This window comes from Oncorhynchus masou, chromosome 11, assembly GCF_036934945.1.
Source record: "Oncorhynchus masou masou isolate Uvic2021 chromosome 11, UVic_Omas_1.1, whole genome shotgun sequence".
NCBI lineage: Eukaryota > Metazoa > Chordata > Actinopteri > Salmoniformes > Salmonidae > Oncorhynchus > Oncorhynchus masou.
The window spans coordinates 48,546,807-48,559,219 of NC_088222.1; positions in this window are offsets into that span (position 1 = coordinate 48,546,807).

A 12,413-nucleotide genomic window follows, 5' to 3' on the forward strand; every position below is an offset into this window, starting at 1 on the left:
ATGTTAATGAATGGCCAAGTTACAGGTTTGGGTTAAATTGACTTGAAAATCTATGGAAGACTTGAAAATGTATGTCTAGCAAACCAACTTGACAGAGCTTGAAAAAAAAAGTACAATTTTTTAATTTTTTATTTAACCTTTATTTAACTAGGCAAGTCAGTTAAGTACAAATTCTTATTTACAATGACGGCATATCCCGGCCTATGGAACAATCCAGGTCTGCAAAGCTCTTAGAGACTTTCCCAGAAAGACTCACAGCTCTAAACGCTTCCAAAGGTGATTCTAACATATATTGACTCAAGGGTGTGAATTATGTAAATAAATCATTTCATCATTTGGGCGGCAGGGTAGCCTAGTAGTTAGAGCATTGGACTAGTAACCGGAAGGTTGCTAGTTCAAACCCCCGAACTGACAAGGTACAAATCTGTCGTTCTGCCCCTGAACAGGCAGTTAACCCACTGTTCCTAGGCTGTCATTGAAAATAAGAATTTGTTCTTAACTGACTTGCCTAGTTAAATAAAGGTAAAATTCATTTTCAATACCTTTGCAAACATGTCTAAAAACATGTTTTCACTTTGTGATTATGGGGTATTGAGTGTAGATGGGTGAGAAAAAAATATGAAAGAAGTCAAAATGTGGAAGAAGTCAAGGGATATGAATACTTTCTGAAGGCACTGCATGTATGGCCTATACTGTATGTATAGAATAATGAGTTTAATTGTTTTTTATGACTGTGGGGCTCTGTTTTTGCGATGATGCAGGAAAAGACAAATGGGATATAATAAATATGCCCTTTTCATTCAGAGATGAAAGATTTATGAAGCACAGATAACCAGACAGTCATTTCCTCCCAGTCAGCACCACCATTCTCAGTGTGGCGCAAAAGAGAGAAGAGGATAGTTTGGCTTTTAGACAAAACGTTTACAATTCTGAATAATAAACTTTGGAGAACTTTTTAGCACCTAAAGTTGAGGAATGAATATGGAAAGTGTGTATGAATTTAACCTCTACAGGAATGGTAACCCCCCCCCCCACCCGCAGGACAGTTGAGCTTACGTGCGCTATTGTGATAGCATGAGGTTGTAAGTAACAAGTACAGCCATCACTAAATTTGATGCAACACATTCCTAATCCCTCTCCAATGAGAAAACTGCATTTACAAATTGGCTGCTAAGCCTGAAGTCTCACTATCTGTACATCTTTCTGTATGGAACATCAACCATAAGCAACGGAATATCAGTAGAAGAAGTGTTCTAAGCTCTGGGGCCTTTTTCATGTTATGACTTCATACTGTAGACTACTACAGGATGATATAGACCTCCATCAGACCTTTATCACTCAAGGTGGTTACAGTAACCATGAGAAATTCCTATTCAAAGCACAATACAAAGCATTTAACAAGTGTGGTTTATATGTGACCTATTCCGTGAATGTTTCCCAGGAACCTGTCCATATCAGATTTTCATGAGCCTTGTGGGGTTAGCTCTGGAATTGTCACCAAGTATGGCTAGACTGTCCTCGGTTTCCTTTGGAGTCACTTCAGTCCAACGTTTAGTGCTACAGCAGATTCAAAGAGACAGGCTTGTTGTGTAGGATGACTGATTTGGCGGGCCGGAAGAGGAGCTTCTGACCAATCACTTTACAGGCAGTATTTAACAAACCCAACAGTAACACGATAAGGTGTCCCTTGGGCCATATCGCTCGTTACATACAGTACCCTCTTCATCCATGTCGTCTGTACATTACACTTTGTATTGTTTATGCTTTTCCAGAGAATGTGAGTGTGATCTCTGAACTGCCAAAATGACCACCGGTAGTCGAGTTCTCTCTGAGTTCTCTCGCTGTCCCTGAGTGCTTACCGTCCGTGTGCGATATAAACCTAAGGCAGAGAGAACTCTATCCTCAATCAGTCACTGCTCTCTATCAGTCCCAGAATGCTGTATAGGATGCATTAATTCTTAATAAATCAAGGAGTGAGAGGCATACTTGGACTGACGGACTAAATGAATAGTATAAATAAAAAATGATTATGCCATAAGCCGATACGCACTGCTTACTTTCTCCTGGCAATCTCTGACTGAGTGACAGTAATGAGAAAGAGATGGGCTTTCTGTCTTCCTCTGTCCTTGCAATGTCCAGCATATTGGTTTCCTCATTTATCTCTCAGTGGGAATGTAAAAAGTGAATTGCCCCATTCACATGGATGACACAGGCATGACATTCAGAATGAGCTGTCTGTCTGTTTGTCTCCATCTATGAGTCTGTTCCTCACTATGCTCCATATTGTTATCAGATATACTTCACTGTGAAACTGTGACCAGTTTCAGGACACTAGGCATATGTCGCAAGTCACGACTTCACAGGAGAGCCGCTTGAACGAAGGAATTTATTTTTTAAATCAAAATGCATTTTTGGGCAAAAATGCCTTCTCGAACATGTGAACTATCATGTACCTTAATAACAAACGTTTATGTCATCTGTAAATATGAATAAAGTTGTTAAATTACGAGCCTAGTTGGTTTAGCAAAAGAAAAAATCAGGAACCTTCCTGCTAGCCATGATTGGCATGATTACTTCACTTCATTCCGAAAGAAAATAATGTACTTTTTACGCTAAACATTATCCCTGACAGCCAAAAGTACTCATTACATTTTGACTCAAATTGTCCAATTCACACTCCTATGAAGAGAACATCCCTGGTCATCCTTACTGCATCTGATCTGGCACACTCACTAAACACAAAATTATGTCTGAGTGTTGGAGTGTGCCCCTGGCTATCCGTCAATAAAAAATAAAAATAAAAATATTGTGCTCTCTGGTTTAATATATGGAATGTTTATTTTTGACTTTTTCCACCACTCGATGTGGCTGGGGGTTATAGCATTTCTTTCACGTGACCCATCAATTTAGACAAGTGTGTCTGGGAAAGAGTCATCTAATATTTCTAAAATATTTTTATCTGTTTACCTGTAATTCTTCCTTATTGTAGGTTACTACTTTTACCACTTTAAGTCTTATTCTTTACTACATTACTCACTGTTTAGCACATGACCTCACATGTGAATCCTTAAAGAGATGGGTGGGGCTGGCTTCAGAGGGTGTGAACAATTCTGAATGGGCATAGACAAAGGAGGGCTCTCCAGTAGGTACCAAAACATTCAAAGGCCCTTTTCTCAAACGTGAGTTTACAAGTTTCTCAACTTTCAAAGCAGAATTACTTCCCCAATGTTCCTCAAAATGCAGTGTATGAAATACCATTTTGTAGCTCCGAGTCTCTACTTTTATCCAATGTAAAAAATAAAAAATATTTAAAATGTTGCTACATAAGCCCGATTTGAGCCAGTCAGTCACATATTTGTTTTCTGTCAATAAGCCCTATAAAATAAAACACTATCATCACTATCCATTATGAAAGTAATAGAAAAATGTGTATTTTGGTGCAAATGTCATCAAACATAAGCACACACAGCAAATTGTTATCATGAATGCCTAAGGTGGTGGATTTCAGTGCTGAAGCATGAAATAATTTTGCTATATGTCAGATAAGGTTCTCAAATAGGAACAAAATAAATGTTTCTCTCCAAACTAAAAAGATATGACCACCGTGGCAAAACATAACACATTGATTGATTCCAAACAGCTGAAAACACTCAAAAAATCTTACAACTGTGATTTAGCAGATGCTGGATCTGATTTGGGGCGTCACCCGTCATGGAGGACAAAGACCAGGATATAAAGCAGTTGAAGGTGAGGTCACGCCCACAGCACTGCTTAGTCACTGCACATCTGTCTTCCTCTGCTCCCTACAGGTCAGGGCCGGCTGGGAGGAGAGTCAGATTATAGAGAGGCCAGAGAGCCACCACACCCAGTCCCTCTTCCCATCCTCCCCATCCTCCCCCAGTCACACACAAACATGGGGAAACAATGAAAGGAATCAAGATCACAATCTACTGTACTGTACTGTATAGGCCTATCGATGATGCAAAGCAGCCAAACTAAAGCACAAGGTGATTTAGCATTTTTATCATACCTGCCAGTGCCAGTTCCAGGCATATGTGACATAAGCGGTTGCTTAGGGCCCCCGGACGCTACCTGTACAGAGCACATGCCCCTTCCAGTCTCCTAAGTGCCCTTTTGGTTGGTGGTATAGTTTCCACCCGCCAAAACATTGATTATACATTTTTTGTCATTGTTGTTTAGAACCCACTGCCCACAGGCCGTCATCAAGTTTGCCATCTCCCATCCCCGTCAGTCCGAGCCTGGTGATCTGCCCTGTAAGGAGAGAGTTTACACTGTACGGAGATTGTGCGCACCCGGTATCCAGACATGCATGAGAGATGCGGTCAACAGTACTGCCACAGCAGTATAACATTAGATTAACACTTGATTTAGCCTACATCATCATCAATATTCGTCCCAGGGACCTGAAAAAAGAACTCTCTGGGAAAAATACATTTGGAGGTGTACGTTTCATTGTGAACTACTCATGATGGAATTATGGTAAAGTTCAGGAACTCAAGTCCTTTTGTTCTCCTGATCTGGAATACCTCACCATCAAATGCATTACTACCCGCGAGAATTTCTTTGGTTATCATCACGGCCATGTAATTGTCTCCCCAAGCCGAAACCACAATGGCTCTCAAGGAACTACACTGGACTTTGTGCAAAGTGGAAACCACATATCCTGAGGCCGCTTATTGTAGCTGGGGACTTTAATAAAGGAATTCTGAGGAAAACTCTAACGAACTTCTATAAACACATCTCCTGTGCACTCGCTCATTGAGCACTCTTTACCATTGCTACTTCCCCTTCCAGGATGGCTACAAGGCCCTCCCTCACCCTCCATTCGGCATATACAGAAACTTATACTGGAAGTACATGTGGTAAGGAATGTTCAACGTTGGTCTGACCAATCGGTTTCTATTTTTCAAGATTGTTTTGATCACACAGACTGGGAAATGTTCTGGGTTGCCTCTGAGAATAGTATCGACGTTTACACGGACTCTGTGACTGAATACATCAGGAAGTGCATAAAGGATGTTGTTCCCACTGTGTAACGGCCGTTGTTGGTGGAAGAAGGTGAGGACCAATGCGCAGCGTGGTAAGTGTCCATATTTTTTATAAAGAAATTGAACACTGAACAAAAACAACAAAGTGAAGGAACGAAACCGAAACAGTTCTGTCTGGTGCAGAATACAAACACTCAACAGAAAATAATCACCCACACCACACAGGTGGGAAAAGGCTACCTAAGTATGATTCTCAATCAGAGACAACTAACGCTACCTACCTCTGATTGAGAACCATACCAGGCCAAACACAAAAACACCACATAGAAAAAGGAACATAGACAACCCACCCAACACACGCCCTGACCATACTAAAACAAAGACATAACAAAAGAACTAAGGTCAGAACGTGACAGTACCCCTCCCCCCCAAAGGTGCGGACTCCGACCGCAAAACCTGAACCTATAGGGGAGGGTCTGGGTGGGTGTCTGTCCGCGGTGGCGGCTCTGGCGCGGGACGTGGACCCCACTCCACCATAGTCTTTCTCCGCCTCTTAACCTGCCTCCGTGGCGCCTTTTGAGCGGCGACCCTCGCCGCCAACCTCGGACTGGGGACCCTAGCAACGGATCCCGAATGGACGGGAGATTCCGGCAGCACCGGACAGGCGGGAGTCTCCGGCAGCTCCGGAGTGAAGGGCGATTCCGGCAGATCCGGAGTGAAGGGCGATTCCGGCAGCACCGGAGTAAGGGATGGCTCTTGCAGCTGACCGGCGGCTCTGGCAGCTCCTGACTGACCGGCAGGCTCTGGCAGCTCCTGACTGGCGGGAGACTCTGGCAGCTCAGGACAGACGGGAGACTCTGGCAGCTCAGGACAGACGGGAGACTCTGGCAGCTCAGGACAGATGGGAGCACCTGTAGGGAGGAGACGGAGGGACAGCCTGGTGCGGGGGCTGCCACCGGAGGCCTGGTGCGTGAAGGAGGCACCGAATAGACCGGACCGTGGAGGCGCACTGGAGGTGTCGAGCACCGAGCCTGCACAACCCTACCTGACTGGATACTCCCTGTAGCCATGCCAGTGCTGCGAGGTGGAATAGACCGCACTGGGCTGTACTGGCGAATCGGGGACACCATGCGTAGGGCTGGTGCCATGTACCCCGGCCCGAGGAGACGCACTGGAGACCAGATGCGCTGAGCCGGCTTCATGGCACCTGGCTCAATGCCCACTCTAGCCCGGCCAATACGAGGCGCTGCGATGTAATGCACTGGGCTATGCCTGCGCACCGGGGACACCATGCGCCTCACGGCATAACACAGTGCCTGCCCGGTCCACCTCTCTCCACAGTAAGCACGGGGAGTTGGCTCACGTCTCCTACCTGACTTAGCCACACTCCCCATGTGCCCCCCCTCAAAAAATCTTTGGGGCTGCCTCTCGTCCCAGCCGCGCTGCCGTGCAGCCTCCCATGTCCAGGAGTCTTGAGATTTCTGCCGCTGCCCGTTACCACTGTGCTTGGTCCTTGGTTGGTGGGTGATTCTGTAATGGTTGTCTAAAGAATTTGAACACTGAACAAAAACAACAAAGTGAATGAACGAAATCGAAACAGTTGTGTCTGGTGCAGAATATAAACACGCAACAGAAATTAATCACCCACACCACACAGGTGGGAAAAGGCTACCTAAGTATGATTCTCAGTCAGAGACAACTAACGACACCTGCCTCTGATTGAGAACCATACCAGGCCAAACCCACCCAACTCACGCCCTGACCATACTAAAACAAAGACATAACAAAAGAACTAAGGTCAGAACGTGACACACTGTAAGAGTTAGAACTTATTCAAACCAAAAAACTTGCATAGATGGAAGCATTCACGCAAAACTGAAAGCGCGAAACACCGCATTTAAGAATGGCAAGATGACTGGGAACACAGACGTGTCGAAAAAGATCAGCTATGCCCTCCGTAAAGCAATCAAAGGGGCAAAACTACAGTACAGGGACAAAGTGGAGTTGCAATTCAACGGCTCAGACACAAGACATACAGTACCAGTCAAAAATTGTCGAAATAATAATGAAGACATCAAAACTATGAAATAACACATATGGAATCATGTAGTAAATAAAAAAGTGTTAAACGAATCTAAATATATTTAATATTTTAGATTATTCAAAGTAGCCATGCTTTGCCTTGATGACAGTGTTGCACACTTTTGGCATTCTCTCAACCAGTTTTCATGAGGCAGTCACATGGAATGCATTTCAATTAACAGGTGTACCTTGTTAAAAGATCATTTGTGGAATTTCTATCCTTCTTAATGCGTTTGAGCCAATCAGTTGTGTTGTGACAAGGTAGGAGTGGTACACACAAAATAGCCCTATTTGGTAAAATACCAAGTGCATGTTATGGCAAGAACAGCTCAAATAAGCAAGAAATATTACAGTTCATCGTTACTTTAAGACATGAAGGTCAGTCAAGAACGTTTCTTCAAATGCAGTTGCAAAACCATCAAGCGGCAGGCTGTGTAAGGGCAATTTGACCAAGAAGTGGTCATCAGATGACCTGGCCTCCACAATCACCCGACCTCAACCCAATTGAGATGGTTTGGGATGAGTTGGACCGCAGAGAGAAGGAAAAGCATCCAACAAGTGCTCAGCATATTTTGGAAAATTGTTGGAAAAGCATTTCAGGTGAAACTGGTTGAGAGAATGCCAAGAGTGTGCAAAGCTGTCATCAAGGCAAAGGGTGGCTAAGTTGAAGAATCTAAAATCAAAAATATATTTTGATTTGTTTAACACTTTTTTATTTACTACATGATTCCATATGTGTTATTTCATAGTTTTGATGTCTTCACTAATAATCTACAATCTAGAAAATAGCACAAATAATGAAAAACCCTTGAATGATTAGGTGTGTGTCACGCCCTGGCCTTAGTATTTTGTGTTTTCTTTATTATTGTGGTTAGGCCAGGGTGTGACATGGGTGATTGTGTTTTTCTTGTCTAGGGGTTTTGTAGATTAATGGGGTTGTGTTTGGTATAGTATTCTAGGTAAGTCTATGGTTGCCTAGAGTGGTTCTCAATCAGAGGCAGGTGTTTATCGTTGTCTCTGATTGGGAACCATATTTAGGCAGCCCTTGTTTTGGAAGAGAAGAGAACGAGCGCCATTCTCCTTGCGGAGATGGTGCAAAATACATCAACACGGTCGGTTTGCTTGGAAGGAAAAGAAGTTGGAGCCTTTAGGACGGGAAACTTTTGGAAGGATAATGTTGATGGGGATTCTAAAGCTGACGGTGAAGGACGTGTTTTGTTTCCAAGGCAACTCGTTGGAGGGAGCATACGACGTGGCACTATATACAGAGGAGAACCACGATGATATCCTGAGAAGGGCAAGAGCAGTGGGAGGTGAGAGGCCGATGAGCCACTAAGAAATAACAAGCCTGGCGAAGAACAACTTTAGGGTTGTAACTGTCAACATTTACAACCCATACGTTAAGGACGAAGAGGTGAGGGCCTTTCTGGGGAGATACATGGATAACGTCTCCTCAGCAAGGCACCTCAAAGACTCCCTTGGGTTTTGGAATGGGAGGAGAGGCTTCCAGGCCCTCCTCAGGGAGGACCCAAAGGGACATGGTGGCTACCTCCATCCTCCTGCTATGTTCTCCCTAGGGGCTGACAGGGGGGCGTTGTTTTATGCACGTCAGCCCACATTTTGCAGGCGCTGTATGGCCTACGGCCACATTTTCGCCTCGTGCAGAACGAGAAAATGCAGATTTTGTGGATCTGAGGAACACGGGGCGAGGGATTGTGACAAGCCTAAGGCGTGCCACGGGTGTGGCTCGTCAGCACACCTGTGGCAGGGGTGCCCGGCTCGTCAGAGGTCATATGCATCTGCGGCTGGGGGAAGAAGAGGAGGGGAAGGAAGCACACCTCATGACCAGAGTACAGGTCCAGAGGGGAAGGCCGCAAGGAAGGAGGAGGAGCAAGAAGCGGCGGATGGAAGAGAGAAGGAAACGGAAGGCACGGGAGTAGGAGAAACAGGAAAAGTGGCGGAAGAAGGCAACCGAGTGGAGGAGCATGAGAGAGAAGAAAGCGAGGGAGGAGTGTTGGAGAAGGAGACGGTGGAAGAGCAAGTGGACTGGGGGGAAAGTGCCCTGGTGGAAGAGATGAGGGGTATGGTGGAGGAGCTGGCGGGGGGAGGGTGGTATCTCTCCACTGCCGCCATCACCAAAGAAGAGAATGAAGAGGAGGGTGCGATTGGCCGACAGTGAGAGGGAGGGGATGGCCAAGAGAGTGATGGGGGTGGGAGAAACTTCTGGGTTGCTGCTGGTTTCCCCAGGCCCTCAACTTCTGTTGGGTGGGGACACACCTAACAAGACTCAGGACTGGGTACAGGAGGAGGTGGGGAGTTTTTTGTTTGGGGACTCAGCCTCCCCGATTTAAAAAAAAAAAAAATTCAATCCAGCTGCAGCACTGGGGAGGGGGAAGATTGTGGGGGTAGACCCAGGGTGCAGGGCACCCCGGAGCCAAACACTATTCCTGCATCCTGGGTTGGTGAGATGGAGGAAGAGGGGGGATGTCGGGAGTACGGATGGTGTTCTCACCGGTAGATATGGAGCAGGGGAGCATCGGGTGAGTCTCCTGTTTTGTTTTTTTTCTGTCTGGGTTTAGAATTTGAGTGTATTACATGTTTTTATTTTATTCTTTCATGGGGTCTAATTTTACTTTTGTTCGTTTAAATGTAAGGGGTTTAAGAGATATTGTTAAGAGGAGGGCGGTTTTTAGTTATTTGGAGGGTGTGGGGTTTGATTTTTGTTTTTTACATGAGGTTCACCTGAGGGATGGAGGGGATGTTAGTAGGTTTAAGAGGGATTGGGACAAGGGGGAGTCAGTTTGGGGTATTGGGCGGGTGCACTCATTGGGGGTAGGGATTTTGTGTGGGCACATGGAGGTAAAAGTGGAGGATTCTTTTTTGGTAATGCAGCGGAGGGTTATAGGGGTGGATGTCACGATAAGAGATTGTAAATTTAGATTAGTGGTGGTGTATGGGCCACAGGTGGTGGCAGACAGGAGGGAGATGGTGGACTGTCTGACGCCCCTGTGTGTCACAAATAGGAAATTAGTGATAGGGGGGATTTTAATACAGATTTAGGAAGAGGGGGGGATAGCGGTGCAGGCGCCATTACCGGGCTAATGGCTTGCCATGGTCTGGTAGATGGTGGTCTGCACACTACTCCGAAAATGGCCGGTCCTACATGGCGCAAATCCAGGGGGGTTGAGCGGAGGCTCGACTATATTTTTGTACCCAGGTCTTTGGGTAAGTTGTCTGGGCGGCTGTTGCCTGTTTTCTTTTCGGATCACGACGGGGTGCTCTTGCAGGTGGGGTCGCCAGTCTGCCTCTTTGGTAGGGGGCACTGGAAGTTAGATCGGGATGTGCTGGAGGAGCAGGCTTTTGTTGACGGGTTTTATGGTTTCTTTTGGAGGCTTGAAGGCCTCCGGTCCATGTGCGAGGGGGTGTTAGAGTGGTGGGAATTAGTTAAGGTGAGGATTAGGGCTTTTATAATAGGATATTGCAAGAGGAAAAAAAGGGAGGAGAGGAGGGAGGTGGATCGTATCCAAAGGTTAATTGAACTCGAATACGAGGCAGGCAACCTCGGCGGGTCGTTTGACTGGGAGAGATCCGCAACCCTAAAGGCGCAGCTCAGGGAGTTGCAGGAGCGGAAGGCTCGAGCTTTCCTGGAGCGTGCGCATAGAGGCTTTCTAGAACATAATGAGACTTGTTCTGCTATGTTCTTTAAGTCGGTTAGGGCCAGACAGAGTAGGAAGGTAATGCATGGCGTTAGGGAAAAAAATGGTAGTACAGTTAGAGAACCAGAGGATATGGTCAGGGTGGCAACTGATCATTTCCAAGGTTTATTTAAGGAAAGGGAAATAGATGTAGAGCAGGGAAATGTGTTTTTAGAACACTTGTCCAGGCGGTTGCCGGAGGACATTAGAGAAGTGATGGAGGCCCAGATTTCACTAGAAGAGGTTGAGAGCGCTCTTAGGAGGATGAGAAAAGGGAAGGTGCCTGGGATGGATGGGCTGCCGGCTGAGTTTTATCTCAAGTTTTGGAGTATACTTGGACCAGTGGTCCTCGAAGTCTTGAAGGCCATCCGTGAGACGGGGGTCCCGGGGGGATCAATGGCTGTTGGTGTGCTGTCACTTTTATATAAGATGGGGGAAGTAACAGACCTTGGCAACTGGCGGCCGTTGACCATGCTGTGTGTAGATTACAAGCTACTTGCAAAGGTTTTAGCAGACCGGTTGCGCACAGCCCTTCCCTACGTCGTCCATGAGGATCAGACGTGCGGGGTAGAGGGCCGCTCTATTAGATGGAACCTACAGTTCATCAGGGTCTCCATCGCTTGGGTTGAAGATAGAGGACTGCCTTTAATGGTAGCAGCGCTAGATCAGGCGAAAACCTTTGATCGCGTGAATAGATCATTTTTATTCAGAGTGTTAGGTCGATTAGGATTTCGGGAGAAGTTCATAGGATGGATTCGTACATTATATGTCGGAGCGGGGTGCCGAGTTAGTGTAAATAGTCACTTGGGTGACGTTTTTGACCTCTCGTCTGGGGTCAGGCAGGGGTGCCCACTCTCGGCTCTCCTCTTCGTTCTGTACATGGAGCCACTGGGGGCTGCCATTAGGGCAGACACAGGGGTGGAAGGCTTGTTGATCCCTGGAAGTGGTGGGCTGTGTGTTAAGATGACGCAGTACGCCGACGACACTTCCTTGCTGCTGTGCAAGGACTCGTGCCTGACAAGGTCCCTTGCCATCTTTGGGATTTCACCCGAGCGTCGGGAGCAGTTCTGAACCATGCAAAGTCTTCCGTCAAGTTTTTCGGAAGATGGCGCGGTAGAACGGATGTGCCTGGGGTGTTCTCTCTCTGTGAGGGGGCCCTGAGGATTCTCGGGGTCCATTTTGAGACCTCCGGCTCAGCGACACTAAACTGGAACATGCGTATCGCAGTGGTACAGAGGAAGCTAGCAATGTGGAAGGCTAGGTATGTCTTTTGTGGGCAAAGTCCTGGTCCTAAAGGTGGATGTGTTGCCGTCTCTTTTGTATTTGGCGTACATCTACCCATTGCCGGCTTGTCTGAGGAGGCCTCTAGTGAGGCTTGTGTTTCAGTTCATGTGGAGTGGCAGGTGCGAGTGGGTCGCCAGGGCATGCATGATCTGTCCCATCGGGGAGGGAGGTAGGGAGGTACCATATTTCCACCTCAAGCTGGACACAATTTTTGTGTCTTTCTTGTTAACGGAGCTTGCTCATCCAGTGATACACCCGTCCGGTTACCTCTTGCGGGTGTTCTTCTTGTATCAGGCGAGAAGCGTAATGGTGTGGTCTAACACGGGTCCTCGGGCGGAACAGC